Source organism: Pholcus phalangioides, unplaced genomic scaffold (assembly GCF_987345545.1).
Source record: "Pholcus phalangioides strain wild (caught in Gottingen) unplaced genomic scaffold, Ppha-v1.0 ptg000027l_1, whole genome shotgun sequence".
Taxonomy (NCBI): Eukaryota; Metazoa; Arthropoda; class Arachnida; order Araneae; family Pholcidae; genus Pholcus; species Pholcus phalangioides.
Window position 1 is genome coordinate 12,226,945 of NW_028301617.1, and position 17,359 is coordinate 12,244,303.

General features: G+C 39.2%; 1 long non-coding RNA gene across 1 annotated transcript in view; it reads right to left on the bottom strand.

The window, feature by feature from the left end:
* Nucleotides 1-1,045: 1,045 nt before the first annotated feature.
* LOC149068451 (uncharacterized) overlaps nucleotides 1,046-17,359 on the bottom strand; it is a 128,721-nt gene continuing 112,407 nt past the window's right edge. Inside the window, exon 5 of the long non-coding RNA XR_016195195.1 lies at nucleotides 1,046-1,084. This is a non-coding gene — a long non-coding RNA (uncharacterized LOC149068451). The remainder of the gene's footprint in view (nucleotides 1,085-17,359) is intronic.

Below are 17,359 nucleotides of genomic sequence, written 5' to 3' on the forward strand. Positions count from 1 at the left end.
TAGTGCGCGTTATCTTCAGAAATTATGCATAATAGTTGGTAAATATATGCATAATTACCAATATTTTTAGTAAGTTTGATGAATTTCGTAGCATTTATCACTTTTTACGAATGAATCGAATAATTCTCAAAATGAAGTTAGTAAGTTTAATGAATATGGAAAATATCCATGCTGAAATATCACTTTATTTCAACAACTTAGTTCTGTCCGTATGAGATGCGTGCACTACACATATTTCGCCATAAAAATTAAATTAATAATAAATGCGAAGATAGAGAGAGATTTTTTTTCATCGGCTTAGTTCATGTTGGCTTTTGCTGTATTTATCAGCATATGCAAACATAACCGTTACGAAGAGGGGTAAAAATACTATTATTTTTAGAGGTTGTTATGCATTTTTATGCAAAACTGCAATTGTCTAGAGGGGGGGGGGAAGTTTTCCTCACATTCTATTTAAATAGAATATTTTTCATAAATTTCTCCATCTGAAAAGCATATTTTCTTCCAAGTTGAGCAAAACTCGAATGAACTCACTAGCTCGCCAAATCTCGCCAAATCTTGCGGAGACGTATATTTCAGTTAAAACTTCATAAAACTCACAATTTCAATCATTTATTGCCAAAAATTCTATTAAAACATTTAATAATGATTCATGCCATTTGAATTTTACCAAAACTTGGAACTTTAATTGAATTAAATCCAAAATGGAGTCGTTAGAAACTGAGATTACGTCAGAAATCCATTGCATCGTCAATTTAATATTCCAATTTTTAATTTATAAGAAGGGGAATAAGCAAAAAAGTATTCCTTTGTGAAAGGATAATGTTCCTCCTTTCCTAAACCGTTCAGAACATCCGAAAGCTGCACACGTGGTGACCATTCTAATGAAAAATAAGACAGCACTTGGAGATCGTCATACGAACAGCCATAAGGAAAGCATTGCCAGCGAGATTCCCTGACCAGCCTTTCGACCGGAATCACGTGACTCCGGATCTTTGCTTCACATTGTAACCCCTCGCGCGCACTCTATAGTATTATTACTCTGTGGATAGAACCGGTCCATGCCTTCGATCGAGAAGTAAAACTGAAACATGATATCAAATTAGAACACATTTGGCTTAACTTGGCACAAATTTTGAAATCATAGAATTTTCGTAACTGTAAGTCGGGGAGTGGCCGTATTTTCCTTACACCGTTTCGTGGTATACAGGGGGTGTAACTAAACTGATGTCAGAACTGCAAGTGGTGATAGAACACGCCAAAACAAACAACTGTCACCATACAGTGTGGGATTGGAAAGCAAGGGCGAGCCGCGAGAGGGTACCTGCGTGGTGAAAATGGGGAACACGCTAAAGACGAACAATAAAGGACAAAGAATCTTTATTAAAAAATATCTTTGTCAGAAAATTTCTATCGAAGACTTTACAATGAATGCTTCGAATCAGCGATCACCGGATGCATGAGAACGTAGCATCGTTCATAAACAGGACAAACAGGGCCGTGTTTAGAGCATCATGGGCTCCCGGGCCAAGTGATTTTTCTGAGGCCCTTATATGGCAAATTATCGAAAATTTCAACAAGATCTAACTTTTGTGCGGCCCCGAGTGAGCCAGCACCTCCTATAGATAGAAGGCCCCTGCACTGTTTGCCATAAACGCCATTCAGATCACTCAGTAAGTTTGCCACATTTTGAAACACAGCATCCTATTTAGTTTTCTTCTTATTTTGGCGTAGAATCTTCCTGATTGACTCACAAATAGTGATTGGATGTGAGGCATACAAATCGCCAGGCTCCCGGGCCAAGTGATTTTTCTGAGGCCCTTATATGGCAAATTCTCGAAAATTTCAACAAGATCTAATTTTTGTAAGGCCCCTCTTTTCCCTTGTGGCCCCCGGGCCCTGCCCGAGTGAGCCCATGCGTTAAGACGGCACTGAGCGGATGAATGCTGCAAACTGTGGCTGCAGTATGCACGAAACAGCGTGCAAGTGTTACGCGTTGGAGATGGGGGGGGGGAGGTGCAAGCTTTCTTCACTCAACACACGCCACACCGTCATATGGTCGACACCTTCGTTCAGGCTATTCGTCGACAGCATCGAGGAGTGCCTATATCCGATTCACCGTGTTCGGTCATGTGTTCGGGTGAGGAACGAGGCCGTCTCTACGATTTGCCTGAGCAAAGCGTTGAAATGTTCTCCGATCGGGTGCCGCACTGTTCGGAAATAGCTCCTGGTGAAGTCATACCGGTTCTACGGCATTGCCGTTTGCAGACCCGTAAATAAGGTGCATATCGGCCTTCTCCGCATTCGAATATTGCTGCGTCTCTGCCGGCGAATAGCAAGCAGCTGGATGATGACGGGTTCTGCGAAAGCGACTGTTTTTTCAACACCTGTTCCCCATATCCAAACTGTTGAAGTGAAAATACCGGATTATCTAAACGCCACACATAGGGCCTTCCGTTCTCTATATAATTTCGGAGCTAAATAAAAAAATGTTTACGAAAAATTTCTTTCCTAAAAGTAGGAATACGGTAAATCGTATGAGGTCTTCGCTCGGAAACATTATCTTTTAAACTGCATAAGCCTTTATTACGGTTTCAGAACAGAATAATACGCAAAAGAGCATTATGGCGCAAAATATCTTTTCAATTTTCCTCCCATATCAACACGCCTCATGAATTTGACTCGGTCATTGTATGTTCTCTATGCAAATCTACAATTTCAGATCGATCGTCGCCAAATTTTGCATATATACCAAATGGGACCCGACTTGAGCGATAGGCTACTTCAAAATGTCGTCAGAGCAGAGCAAACGCCCCAAATGGGCAAAAAAAAAAACTGTCGGGCAACAATGGGTTTTGGGCCTCAACAATCACTTTCCGAACGTTTACTTTGGTTACCGTGGTTCCCTAGCAATGCGTTTCAGACGTGTATATGCCTTTACGATGGTTTGTCACTTCTTTAGCACTGCCAGTGTATGTAAAATAGTTTATGCCTTTATTATGGTTTGCCGCCTTTTCAATACTCTCAGTAATGAGGCTTTTTGAATAGACGTCAGAATCATCCTCAGCATCGCTTTGAGGGTCAGGGAAAGGGTGATCCTCATAGAAATCAGTGTTAAAATTTCCGATTTTAGTGCAGAAATGCGCAAATTTGGTGGCGTTTTCTGTCACATCAACAATTTAAAAAATTGTATAGAATTCTCGGAAATATTGAGTTCTCTTAGAGGTATACGAGGCCCAGAAAATAAAATACGAAGTAATTAGCCCCGGACCTACTTTTGAGTTGGATATCCGTGCAATGACATTGATTTCTACTTTTTATTTATATTTTCCCAAGCATAAAAATTAATGCCTTTTGATATTCAACTGCATAAATTCACATATACTTTAGGACGTTTTAAAATTAATTATGGGCCCATAAAACACATCGAAGAAATTCCACAGCTTTTACTAAGCATTTTTGAAAGCTGAAATAGGCAGATGGATAACTTGAAAGTTCAAGGGGTGGGGCGTTAAAAAAGGAGAAAAAAGTATTTTCGTCTCTACGTTTCTTTAAATCTAGATTTGTTTATTTCATGAGTCGCGCAGGAAGTAGTTAACGTGGACCATAGACTAAAGATATTATTATTACTCCGTGACGTGGACACACAGTTTGTACGTTCCCTCAAAGAAAGAGGGAAATACACGTAATCCCCAAAAAGCCTCCTTGAAGAAAACCCGGGCAGCGCCGCGGGTATTATAGCTAGTTAATAAATACAGTCGGCCCCCCCCCCCCGTATTCGCGGGCGTTACTTTCCAGGGGTGACCGCGAATACGGAAATCCGCGAATTTACTCATGGTCAACTTGTCTTTTACTTCTTTATCTTCATCTTCTTCATCTGGTACTGCTTCAGTTTCAGGATCAGTCAACTACATTAATTCCTCCTCAGCCAATACCCTTTGAAAAACTATTAATTAGTAGTTCGACTTCTATACATCCATATTATTGAACCCTTCTCCACCCACCTGTTTCGCTAACGTGGCAATGTCCTTTATAGTCTCTTCAGTTGGCGCTTTAGAAATGGTTATGCCCTTTCGCGCACATCGTGGCCAAAGGTTAATCCAACCCGAGGTGACTGTTTCTGTCTTGGGAGCTGCCACGGCTATAGTGATGACAGTAATGTCATTAGTGAGCCATGCTAAACATGCACAACTCAAATTTTGTAACCAAAACACATGAATGACGATTTTTGAGTGTTGCAAAAAATGGAAAAAAAAATTCCAATAAATGAAAAACAAACCGCGAATACGGGGGGCCAACTGTACACCTCCATCTGTTGAGCCGATTATATAATCCGTTTTTTTTTAAATCTTTCTTTCAGGTCAAAAGAGATAAGAAGATATTCATGTGCGTCACCTATAGAGATGCCGTAATAGGGTAGAGAGCATTTTACTAGCTTTTAGCTACTGCTCTCTTACCTTACCAGCTTTCTTCACCGCATTATGAATTAACTGTTCTACTCTGTGTAGATTCACATATAATTTTTTTTTCTTTCTCTCTTTGGATATTTCTTTCAAATATTGTAAAACATGTAATTTATTTGTATATTCTAATTTGTATAGTTTTATCGTGATTGGCTAGGGACAAATAAATTATGCTACGTCATTCCACTCCAGAAAAAGCACCCTCTCGCGCCCTTTCCGACCCTACATTGTATGGTGAAAGTAGTTTTGGCGAGTTCTACCACCCCTTACAGTCCTGACAATGAATTTAGTTACACCCTGTATATGCTGTTAGCAAATGAATCAATCGTCTGAGTTAAAACCGACACTAGTTGTAGTGGAATGAACCATGAATCATGAAAAGTGTGGCTGAAAATCTTTTTTCGCTGAATGTCGCCAAGGTCGATTTCGGATCCGCTAAAAGCGTCAAGTATTTCAGTTCAGAATAAATAATTCAGTTAACTCGAACGTTCGTAAGTCGAAGAGCTGCTATATATTTACATTGTTTCGTGGTATATATGCTGGTGACCCATGGGTCATGAAGAGTGTAGCTATGAACTTTCTGCTGAATGTCAGTAAGATCAATCTGGGATTCACGGAAATTTCCAAATATCTGAGCTCATAACTCGAATGTTCGTAGGTTGGGGGAATGGCTGTATAGTTTCCTTTTTTTTATTCGTGGTACACTCAAATCTCGATAAGTCGAATGTGCATTGGCCAAGAAAAAACTTCGAGTTGTCGTTAGTTCGACTTATCTGGAATTTCGATTCCGTAATGGGAAAAAGAAAGATTTGCAAAATGACAGCGCTATTTACGAATATCGTATCATTAAAGCTACTGAAGATGAAGAAATTAGAAAATAAAAGTCATTCTTCTATATATATAAAATTGATTTTCTGTGTGTGTCTGTATGTTCTCTATACAAATCTACAATTTTAGATCGATCGTCGCCAAATTTTGCATATATACCAAATGGGACCCGACTTGAACGATAGGCTACATTAAAATTTCGTCAGCCCAGGGCAAATGCCCCAAACGGGCAAAAAACTGTCCGGCAACAATGGTTTTTGGGCCTCAACAATCACTTTCCGAACGTTTACTTTGGTTACCGTGGTTCCCTAGCAATGCGTTTCAGACGTGTATATGCCTTTACAACGGTTTGTCACTTCTTTAATCCTGTTAGTATATGTATAATAGTTTATGCCTTTATAATGGTTTGCCACATTTTCAATATACTCTCAGTAATGAGGCTTTTTGAATAGACGTCATAATCATCATCAGCAAAACTTTGATAGTCAGGAAAAGGGTGATCCTCATAGAAATCAGTGCTAAAATTGTCGATTTCACTGTAGAAATGCGGAAATTAGTGGGATTTTCCACCCATCAATAATTTTAAAAATTGTATTGAATTCTCGATTTTTGAAATATTCAGTTCGCTTAGAGATATACGAAGCCCAGGAGATTAAATATGAAGTAATTAGGCAAACCTATACTTTTGAGTTGGATATTCGAGCAATATCATTGATTTCATTTATATCTTCTCAAGTATGAAAATTAATGTCTCCATATTGTCTCTTTTGATATTTATTTGCATAAATTAATGTGGGTTAGGATATTTTAAAATTAGTTATGAGCCCGTGAAAAGTGCATCGAAAAAATTCCACAGCTTTAACTAAGGATTTTCGGAAGCTGGAACAGACAGATGGATAATTTGAAGTTCGTGGGGGGGGGGGGATCGAAATACCTAGCGCCCCTTAAAAAAAGAAAAATATACATTCATTTCTGTGTAAATCTAGATTTGTTTATTTCATGAATCGCGCAGGTCGCCATATTGGTTAACTTGGACACGGTTTGTATGTCCCTCAAGAAAAAGAGAGGGAGATATCACGTGATCCAAAAAAGCCTCATTGAAGAAAACCCGGGCAGCGCCGGGTATTATAGCTAGTATATAATAATATTTAATTACTGAATGAGAATATTCAGAAATAAACTAGACGTAAATACTGCATTGTGGAAACGGACGCATACATGATTCTCGTGTAAAGGAAACGAATTATAAATGAAGAGCGTGCAATATTATCACATCTGACAAAAAAACGCATTGGTTTTTGACTGTGTTTCTATTCTTTGTCTTTCTTTCGTGAGAAAAGTCATTCAATTTTTTTCAAGCAGGCAAACGAATCTGCTAAATTACATTGGTAAATGCTGGATTCTGTTGCTAAACTATATTGCTGGAATGCAATCCAGCTACATAGTTTGGCAACAGCAGTCCGGTTGTAAAATGCCGAAAACTTCGACTTAGAGGAAGAAAACTTCGAGTCAAAGGGAAAATATCAACATTAAAATACGGGAAATGTGTTCTGGGGCCGAGTGAAAACTTCGACTTTAACAGATATTCGAGTTCGACTTATCGCGAATTGACTGTATATTATATATGTTGGTAACTCATGAATCATTATCACCGATTTTGAAGGAATCTGCTGAATTCCTGAGGTGGGGGGGGGGGGGGAATACAAAATAAAAATGTTTTGTTTTTGTACAAAAGAGGAAAAGATCAAAGGCCTCTGCCTCTTTTAAGTTACAGCGAGGGATAAAAGAAAATGGCTGATTTCCCGATGGGGTTAGTGGAAAACAAAGCAACAACAACAAGGAAACGTTCCTTTTCCTTATCCGTAAGAAGCCGGATACACGATGTTCCATTATTCCCTTTTCCATCAAAAAGAAACTTGAGAGATAATGGAAGTATGTCTCATATATAAATGCAAGTTCAATTTTTTTCTTATTGCTCCTCTTTATTGCTATAAAAAACCCCTTTATAAATACTGAAAGAGTGTCCATGGACTGGAATAAAGAAGAGTCTTAATCTTAAGAAAGCTCCATTTAAGCGGGGTCATTACGATTGTTGAATACTCTCCACGGCCAGAGGTAGAGCCAGAACTGGAGGGGAAGGGGGCAAAGAGAGGGGGGGGGGAAACTACCCCGGGTAGCTTATAAACAAACCAAACATTCCCAGCTACATAATTGAAACTAAGTGAATCGTGATTGGCCGATATGAGTGACGAACATTACGTCACTAAGTGAAATTTTTTGCTGGCAACGTTTAACAATAGATATGCTGAATTGTAGTTGAATCCGGGATCCGCAGTTGGACCAGTGGTTAGAGCACAGGACGCACGTACCGAAGGTTGTGTGTTCAATTCCCGCTAGAACCGATTCCCCCTCCATCTTTGCTATCATTTATTGATTCACTAATAAATGCTTTCATTTTTCATTGATGATCTTCGAAATAGTTTCACAAAAAGCTCCGTCCCTCCAGACGTTTTGTTATCTTTTTTGTGCTCGTAGTAACCAACCACCGCCTCCGGGTGGCGTAATTTCAATCCCTACATTCTTAGTGACACAAGAGGGATTAGTAAGCCGGTGATTGGTTACTGCGAGCAAGAAAGAAAACTCTGCCACGAAGCTGGGCTGCAAGAAATCTCGGCAACGGGATAAGTCACCGTTGTGCGGAAAAGAAACGATCGGGCTCAGAATTGACGATTTCTATGCCCCCACATCCAATCACTATGCAGCATTTGTGAGCCAATCAGGAAGATTCTACGCGAAAATAAGAAGAAGTGAAATAGGACGCTGTGTTTCAGAATGTGGCAAACTTGCTAGGTAGACTGAATGGCATTTATGGCAACCCGTGTGGAGGTGCTCTAGGAGGTGCTGGATAAGTCCAGTGGCAAGAAAGATAACAAAACGTTACGAGGGGTGGAAGTGAATTTCGAAGTTCATTTACGAAAAATGAAAGCATTTTTTAGTGAATCAACAAATAATAACAAAGATGGACGGGGGAGAAAGAAAAGTCCGGGGTGAATTTGAGAGGGAATCGCGCGAGCATGCAACCTTCGGTACGTGTTTCCTGTGCTCTAACCACTGCTTCAACTGTGGATCTCAGGCTCAAGTACAATTTGGTATATCTATTGTTAAACGTCGCCAGCAAAAATTTCACCAAGAATGACGTAATGGTTCATCACTCACATTTCGGCCAATCACGATATGCTAAATTTCTATAATGAAGATATGAATGTAGGGTTTCTTTATATGCCACTCGAGTGATGAGGGAAGGGGGGTGGCATGTTTTTAGGTGGGAATGAAAAATCACACACTATAAAATCGAATTTTCTGCGAATTTTACAGTGGTTGCGTGAAAAAAAAAAAAAAATAGTGTTTACTAGTAGGACTGTACTTACAAATATTATTTTACTTGATCGTCTCATCCATCAATTGTCGGTGACGAGAATCTCTCTTGCGCAAGCAAAAGGTCAGACTTTCATTGTTGCCAAAAAAAAGGTTTTGAAGTCGGAGAAGTATATGATGACCATACGTCCCGTTTTTTGCCAGGACAATCCCAGTTTTTTTCACCGTCTCCACTTTTTTGCAACAATGTCCCGGTGTTACTGCGAAGCCCAGTTGAATTTTTATTATTATTTTTTTCAAATCTCAAAGATTGAAATCATTTTTCTACTCATAAATTATGTCATGATAATTACGAATGCAAACAAAAGAATAATCATCTCACATACTTGCCATGTTAAAACGTTTCATTTCAAAGAATTCATTTCAATTCAATCAATCCTGCTGTGATTTCAGTTGCAATGTATCATTTATTAAAGGTGACGAGATTACCTTTCACCGGCGAGTTAAATTTCCTTTCACTTTTTGCATTAATTGCATTAATTGGATGCAAAATCTCCCACCGATAGAGAATCGGCGCAAAATTTCGTTTCCGACGAAGCTTATTTTTTGCTTTGTTATGCGTTAAAATACATTATTTAGATAAATAAGAATGTTAATTGATTCACTAATAAATGCTTTCATTTTTCATTGATGATCTTCGAAATAGTTCCACAAAAAGCTTCGCCCCTCCAGACGTTTTTTTATCTTTCTTGTGCTCGTATTAACCAACCACCGCCTCCGGGTGGCGTAATTACAATCCCTACAGACAATAATCCCTACATTCTTAGTGACACAAGAGGGATTAGTAAGCCGGTGATTGGTTACTGCGAGCAAGAAAGAAAACTCTGCCACGAAGCTGGGCTGGAAGAAATCTCGGCAACGGGATGAGCTGAGCTGAGCTGAATTAAACTTGTTTCGCCAGTCCCATGCCACTATTTTTTATGGACATTCTACTGGCCTTAGCCGCGGGCCACTAAGAAGGTGGCCTATTTTGTGGAGTGTACGTGTATGTGGTGCAAGATGTGTGTATATGTTGTGTAAAAGGATTGTCACAATTGGGTAAGTTAAGCTCAATACTCCGAAATTTTGCAGGTAAAATGCCATTGCCACTTGCTGAAAAGAAATACGGTTAAGTCAATACACTATGCACTTTTATATGGTCAGGTTTTCGAGGTGTCTGAAGGAACTCTCAGGTGGAAAATTGTGAAGAGGAAAAATTCGTATATGTATATCGTTAATGTATATCGATTTGGGAAATGAATGTATTACGATTAACATTTTTAAAATTTATAATTTTGTGTCTTATAGAATGAGAAATATGTTTGGCGTGCAAAGTTGGCGAGATTTTGATAGTTCGTCAGATGTGTATATTGTGGGTAAGGAATGTCCACGAAAATTAAATTTTCAGCTCTTATGGCAAATTCATAGCCATGGCTCATCCATTTTTTCCCAATTGATGTTCTGGCCATGGCCCGTAGGGCTCTAGTTTTCGGAAGCCCGGAACGATTCACATTTTTTTTAATTTTTGGTTTTTTTTCACTTGAAATCACAAAAGAGGGTCTTGTAAAAAATCTGGAATAGGGCTCAGAGGCATAGGTGAGTTATGGGGGGGGGGGTAATCGCAGGTTCGTGCCTGTCTACCTATCCAACCAAAAATTAGAAGGGAATTAATATTTTGATTAAGAGAAATTTGAAATATCAAAAATATGTGCAATTTTAATAAATTTCTGTTAATTTAATGCATTTTGAAGGGTGTGGTAACTCTCAAAATTTCTAGGGAAGAAAATTTTCGTGTCCTTTCCAAAGGTTGATCCTGCGTACGCCCCTTGTGTATTATGAACCATGAAAAAAATAAGAGGGGGAAAAATTATATTACATAAAAATATAGCATTACTGCACTAATTTTGTTAGGGAATTTGATCTGTGAAAGTTAGATACCGTATACTCATTGCTCTTGCATATTAAAATGCCGCATTTATTTCCGCTTTTGAATAAAGCCACGAATAACAAGAATCGAAATTTTCATCACTCATTCAAAGGAATGTGTCGCCAAGTACGAAGATAGTGCGCCAAGTTATGGATACCATGGTAATGTTATTCAACTCGTCACGTGAGGAGTGCGTGTTTCAAAAAAAGAGCGGACCGGACCAGGGCCGTCTTAAGAGCATCATGGACGACCTCCGGGCCAAGTGATTTTTCTAAGGCTCTCCCTGGCAAATTTTCGAAAAATTCAACTCCTTCTCATTTTTCTGAGGCCCCCATTCTCTTGAGACCCCATGCCCGGGGGCCAGTCCTGATGCTTTTCTCGTTTTGGCGACGCTGTGTAGAAGTAGCGTGATGATCCTGTATTTACAAAACGCGTGGGCAATTTAACACTGTAATGTCCACCAAACGAGATTTTGAAAATATCCCGGTTTCGTCACCGATTCCATTAATGGATTCATGACTAATGTCCCGGTGTTTAGTACCGAATTCCGGGATTTGTCCCGGTTTCACAGGTACCTCATCTGGCCACTCTATTTCTGGGAATCAAACCGATTCTAAAAAAAATTCCGAAGAATGGTTCCCCCCCCCCGGAACATGGGCGGAGATACGGGGGAGGGGCGCCCCCCCCCCCCACAGCAAAGGGGGATTCGACGGATCTAATGTACACATGTATACATGAATTGACATCATCATCATCATCGTTTCCCCTACGGAACATGGGCGGAGATACGGGAGATACGGGGGGGGGATGCCCCCCGAACCAAAGGTGGATTCGGCTGATCTAATGTATACATGCATACATGAATTGACATCATCATCATCATCGTTTCCCCCCGGACCATGGGCGGAGATACGGGGGGGGGGGTTGCCCCCCGGAGCAAAGGTGGATTCGGCTGATCTAATGTATACATGAATTGACATCATCATCATCATCGTGCCCCTCCAGACTTCCATGCCTATCTCCGCCTATGTACCGGCATCGAACGAACAGAAAGCGTTGCCAATCCAAGGGGTAAAAATTCAACTATAAATAGGATATAATAAATATACACCCATAAAATTATGAAAACACAAAGGCACACACACATGACTCGTTTAGACCTCTCTCACCCGGCATTTTCTTTCTTTAGCCTAATGGAAGTAGCAGCACCTAGTGACAAATTATGCTAATTTCCGCCAAGGGAATGGCTGTGTTTCCATATTTTCCCCTCCTCAGTGGTGTAATTTTCCAAATTTAGCTGTTCGCTCTCGCATCAGGTTATTATTATTGTTATTATACGCCCCTTCCCCCTTCCACCTTTTTTTTTTAAGTTGTTGCTGAATCATAATTTTTGTGTGTGACGTGAGGTGCCTGCCGTTTTAGTCTCATCTTGTGTTTTATTGCACATCCCTGGAGGGAACGACTATTATTTGCTTCGAAGAATATAATTACGCCACTGGATTTACCACCGGATTGATTTTTGGGTTATTTATATTGTTTAGCGGGTCTATAAATACCCCTTTCTCTAGTTTTTGGATTCGTTCGACAGAGAAATGTTTGAACGCATTAACTCGGGAGGTTTTCTTTTTTTGGAAACTGTTACTCAGTAAACTGGGTTTTTGAAACTATTGTTGAACATTGTTTTGGTATAAATATTATTATCATTTCGATTTTCTTTTACCGTTACTAATTTGATGTTTTTGAAATGCCATTGTTGTGTGGTTAAGGTAATTTAAGTTGAGTTATTGTTCATAATATATTTTTTGTAATAAATTTTTGATCGCACAGAATTGTTTTCAAAAGTTTTGATGCAATTTTTAAGATTTTTTTAAAAATAATTTTATATCTTTTCGAATGTTTGATGGGATTTGTTTAAAAGAATTTTTAGCTATTTTCAAAAATGGCTAAAAATTTGCTTACGTAATACTTGAACGACCCCAAATGCGTTTTTCTCAAATTCTCAAAACTAAGTTAGATAAGGAACATTTTTTCGAATACCACTCAATAAAATGTCTTGAAACTTTGGGTGTGCCTCTCAACATTATGGTGTTACATATTTTAACACTACAGCATTTTTTATTAAAATTATTTGAAGAATTTTTATGGCACAAAATATGGGTACATTTTGGTCATTTTTGAAAAAGTTGCATGTTGTTGGAGTTGGAATGAATTCAATAAAAAATAACAAACAACTATAAAATTTTAAAAGCTCGTGTTAAACTACACTCATTGCCTTAAAAATTTGCGCACCAAGAAATAATTGTGGGATCGAAACGAAAGTTGGCCTGAAGGTACATGTCGGGCAGATATGCAAATGATTAGAAATGCAGCGTGATTGCGCATTGCGTAATGCCACTAGAGGGCGTTGAACTTCGTTCTCCTTGGAGTATAAAACAGGTAAGCAGAGCTTGCTGGAGTGTATTTAATCGTTTGCAAAGGAAATGCTGAAGTAGACATGCCGTTACGCCGCCGTCGAAGACCATATGAGCAGTTGTCAGAGTTCGATAGGGGAAGAATCATCGGGATGATGGAAGCTGGGTGGTCAGCTCGGCGACTAGCTCGTCAACTAGGCCGTTCTGATTTCACTGTGAGGAGGTGTCATTTACACGGCGACCAGGTTCAGGACGCCCTCGACAGACCAGTCGTCGAGAAGACCGTCACATCATCCGAAACGCACGCGTAGAGCCAACTGCCTCATTGGCGGCTATCCAGACACAGGCAGCAGCTTCACTACGGGCCCCTGTGTCTTCCCGAACCATCGCAAGGCGCCTGGCTGAAGGACATCTGGTATCGCGGCGCCCATTACGTGCGCTGCCAATGACACCCACCCACCAACGCCTCCGTTTGGAGTGGTGTCGAGCACGACGGGATTGGACTGCAACGGAATGGAACCAGGTCGTCTTCAGCGACGAATCGAGATTCAACTTGAGCAATGATGACAATCGTGTTCGTGTGTGGAGGCCCCGTGGTGAACGCTTCAATCCTGCCTTCGCTTTACAGCGACACACCGCTCCCACAGCTGGTGTCATGGTATGGGATGCCATTGCTTACGATACACGGTCACCCCCCTAATATTGATCCATGGCACAATGACAGCCCAGCGGTACGTCCATAACATCCTTCAGCCACATGTGTTGCCACTCATGGCAGGGCTCCCAGGAGCCATTTTTCAACAAGACAATGCTAGGCCACACACAGCAAGGATGTCACAAGACTGCCTCCGCCACATTACCACCCTTCCCTGGCCTGCTCTATCCCCAGATTTGTCACCAATCGAGCATATGTGGGATCATTTGGGACGGCAAGTTGGCCACCCTACGAGGTTGGTCGAACTAGAGGCGCATTTACAGCAACTGTGGAACGAGATGTCTCAGGACATCATACGGAACTTGTATGCCTCAATGCCCGCTCGTATCGCATCGTGCATTCGCGCTAAAGGGGGTCCAACAGAGTACTAAAACTTCTGTTCATCTGTACTTTTTTCTGCAATAAATGATCCTTTTTCTTGGATTTTCTAATCACTCACTTATATCAACGTAGTACTTACATGTGTAAAATTTCGTTTCATTTTGACTTCTTCTGGGTGCGCAAATTTTTATGGCAATGAGTGTATATAACACCATAGTATTGAGAGACATACAAAGTTTCAAGTCATTTGAATGAGTGGTGTTCAAAAAAATGTTCCTATATCTAACAAAAAACTTAGTTTTGAGAAAAAAGCATCGTGTAGTGAAAAACATTAGCATATGTATATAATGCCTGCCAACAATGTATATTAAAATATTGAAAAAATATTTTTAGTACAGGTAGAACAAAAAACTTGAACACAGTTATAGACGCAGAAAATTTCATAGTGCTTAAAAATTGAAAAATTAGAAAATGTGTTTTTTGGAAAATTTTCGCGTGCACCAACCCCCTTAAAAGAAGTTTTTATGAAACTTTTATTGAAAAGAACTTTTTTGACGAGATACTGTATATATACTCGTGTATAAGCCGAGTTTTTTTGTGGAAAAATTCGTTCCTTAAGTGGGAGGGGTCGGCTTATACTCGGGTCAGTTTTTGATGAGAAAACATCGACCCCCACAATCAGTAGTCAGTTTTGTAGCAGTGTTTGAGAAACCGACATTATTGGTACGGGATATGTTCAAAACCCGGATAATGTCAAAGACGAGCCAAAGAAATCGGAAACATCATTGGCTTTGATACCAGGTGGGCTAAAGTCGATTGTAAAGCCTTATGTGAGCATGAATATAAAGTCTTTCAAAGACTATTTGAGGAATTTGTGGATCGAATGGATGAGTTCCAATGATGAAGAAACCACAAAAAGTGGTGCCTTGAAGAAACCTGACATTGGTCTAGTGTGCCAATGGGTACATGATTTGATTGCATTGCTGATGCAACCTTCAAAAAGTGTTTCATCAGCAATGCAATGGACGGAACTGAAGATGATATCCTCTTTGAAAGTGACAATGGCGATGACAGCGTACCCATCATGGGGGCGATGCCGCACCCTTGGATTACGATGAGCTTGGAGACTCAGAAGAAACGGCTTAAAAAGTTTGAATCGTTTTCTATTGTAAATTTCCGTAAGCTATTCATTTTGCACGAAAATATAAGAATTTTTTGTTTCTCTGAAATGCATGGATTTTTTGGGGTCGGCTTCTACACGGGTTTTCAATTTATTGCGATTTTGGTGGTCCTGAAGTGGGAGCGGGGGTGGGGTCGGCTTATACACGAGTACATACGGTATAGTTTGAAAACAGCTTTCTAAGAGACAAATTTTGAAAAGAATTTTCCATGAGAACTTTCTGAATTTTCTTGACGAGATGTTTTTGAATGATATTCTTTTTTGGAGAATATTTTTGACGAGACCTTTATTGAAAAGAGTTTTCGATGAGTTCTTTTTAAAAAAAAAATAATTTCTAATTAAAACAGATTTGATTGGGTTGATTTTGAAAGGAATTTTTAATGAGAAATTTTTGGAGCTTTGTGATAAGATGTGTTTTAAAAATGACTTTTTGTGATGTTTTTCGATTTTTTCATGGTCTTTTATCAAAAGAATTTTTTTGGAAACAATTTTTGGTGACCTTTTCTCGGAAATTTTTTTTTTTTTTTTGTCACGAGATCTTTTTGGAAAATAGTTTTCGATGAAATCTTTTCGAAAAGAAGTTTCCATTAAATTTTTTTTTGCCATCAAAGCAAATTTCACGAAGCAATAGCTTTCAAAAAAATAATAGCTTATTAACGAAGACCTAACTATGTCTGCAAAGAGAAGTTATTAACAATGACTCATAGAGCCCGGAAGTTCAGGCACTAAAAGCGGTCAAAATAGGCAGGCAAAAAGGCACTAAAAATGCCTAAAATAGGCACTAAAAAGGCACTAAAATGCCTAAAATAGGCACTAAAATAGGCACTAAAAATGCCTAAAACAGGCATTAAAAAGGCAGTATAAATGCCTAAAAGAGGCACTAAAAAGGCACTAAAATGTCTAAAATAGGCATTAAAAGGCACTAAAAATGCCTAAAATAGGCACTAAAAAGGCACTAAAATGCCTAAAATAGGCACTGAAAAAACGCTAAAAATGCCTAAAAAAAGGCATTTATAATTTCTGGAAGGAAGAAAAAATAAATAAAAACAAAGGTATTAAGGGGGTCCAAAAACTAGCTGGAAAATTGATTGCATCTAAGCCGCCTATTGTTTTAATTATAGTTTATAATAACTGCATCATTATCCAAGTTAAATTGATTTCACGTCCAAAATAAAATGTTAGTAGACCCTCAGGATTGGGCCAATCCCAAGACATACATTACCAGACGCGGAGCCAGTAGAGAAAATGATTTGTGGGGGCTTCTTTTCGAGTTGCGAATAATTCTCATTTATTTGTTGTATTATTTGGAATAATGTATTATTTGGAATAATCAATGCCTGAGCGAGACATATTATGTGAAGCCTGCTGCAGCATGGCCCCCGCAAGGGGTGGGAAGGCAAGGCTACAGCACTGGGGCCCCGGGACGATTTTCGTTATTTTTTTGTTTTTTCAAGCTATAAATCTATCATAAAGGGGCCTGTGAAAGCCTGTTCGGGGGGGAGGGGCCGCAAAATATTCCAGTCTAGGGGTCCTACTCCAGGATGTGGAGCCATGGCTGGAAGAGGAAGGTGGGTCGGGCTTTCTGATGGTAATTAATATATATATATATGGCATTATGCCAGAACTTCCGGGCTGTACTCATCAAAAGAAAGTTGTAACAAACCCTGTGTTTATTATTAAAAACAATTTTTCAATAATATCGGGGCAATTTTTATGTACTTTATGTAATAATGATAAAAAAATCCAAAACAAACTTTGTTCCGTATCCAAGAGACGATTGTTGCTATGGGAAACGCGTTCAAATACTCTTTTCTTTGTTACATTTAATTGAAATTATTCTTGAACATTCGAGAGAGTCTCCTGTTAAAATTTTTCTGAAAATTTCCCGCTTAATCAATATGCGATCAACCGTGCACCAAAGAAGAACGAAAATGGACTATTTAAAAAAAAAATGTAAAACCCATTGTTGAAAAATGGGGTCTTTTAAAATGTTTGTTCGTGAACTGGTTTTTTTATTAAGAAATCGTTGTCTTAGGGGCGTTGTTTCCTTATGATTAATAGTATTTCATTTTCAAGCAGATATCCTTTTTTAAAAGAGAA